Genomic DNA, 1,330 nt, shown 5'->3' with positions numbered 1-1,330 from the left:
CACGTTCAAAGAAACTTCAGCAAACACTTCAGAGCCTCACGAACACCAAAACTGTACTAACATACCAGAAGCAAAAGTTGCCACTTCTAGAAACAAACGCCAGGAAGGGCTATCCTGCGTGAGCCTGTCTTTCCTTCTCCTAGATCCTCCATCTCCCATTCCAGTGGGACTCCCTGTTTGAGCAAGATCACACAGCAATAAACACCAAAGCCTGCTCCCTAACCTGATTGCTATTAATTCTCCAGAATTAGGTGATAGATCTTTGTAAATTCTCCCTCCAGCAATAAGCAACAGGCACATGAAGTTTATCTGCATCTGTAAGCGAGCCCTCTTTCTTTGCACGGTCAGTGGGAACTCAGAGCAGCCAGAATAAGCCTGTAGAGTACACACAGCCCATACCCAATGTTAAATGAAGAGCAACAGAAATTTTAAGGAGAGAGACCTTTTTAAAAGGGACCCTGGGAAGGCTCTCAGGGGAGCTGGGGAGATGCAGGCCTGCCATCCACACAAGGCAAATTAACAGAAAAATAAAGAACATGCATAGGCTAGAAGAGGCAAGCCCCTAGATAAACCAGGCAGCATGGAAGACTCACCACAGGGAAACCTTTCCTCCCAAGGGCACTTCCAGGAGCACCCATGGCCAGTCCAAGCCCCTCACCAGCCGACAGCAGCCCCCAGGCTGAGGCCAGGGCTCCCCAGCCATCACCTGCAAGGCCAGCAATAAACACCAGGCAGTAGCTCAGAGGGGGGGAGGACAAGGTCCAGCAGGTGGTTTTCAAAAGGAAAATGAGGCACAGGTAATCCACGTTATTATTTGGGGAAGAGGCGGGAGAGGGAAGGAGGGATTACCTCTCTCTAGATCACCTCAGTACAGCTGGCACTGTGCATCACCCACACACAGGTGTTTTCTAAACATGGCATCTGCATACATTAAAGATCTACCAACAGCACTCGCACAACAGACACTGGGAGCTCTCCCATAACAGTGTAAAAGTATCTTTACACATACATATATCAATATACACACATATATAAATATACATATCTATATTTATTTGCCACTGCCAACTAGCATTAAAGCACTAACCAACAACTCAGGACCAAAAAGCCCAACAACAAAACACCTTACTGTAAACAAAAACATGCTCTTACTTTTCATAGGCCTGTGAGACCCGTAATCTTCAGGAGAAAGCTGTAAATGCACGCGACAGCCCCGGGCACGCCCCGTCAGAGCTGTCGAGGCCACGATGGCAGCACCGTGGCTGCCCAAGCTCAGCACCACCGGAGGATGGGCTCCTCATGTGCCCTCGAGAAACCCCTCTGAGGCCTA

The sequence above is a fragment of the Egretta garzetta genome, unplaced genomic scaffold (assembly GCF_000687185.1).
Source record: "Egretta garzetta isolate BGI_Z169 unplaced genomic scaffold, ASM68718v1 scaffold166, whole genome shotgun sequence".
Taxonomy (NCBI): Eukaryota; Metazoa; Chordata; class Aves; order Pelecaniformes; family Ardeidae; genus Egretta; species Egretta garzetta.
Note: the sequence above shows the minus strand (reverse complement) of the source record.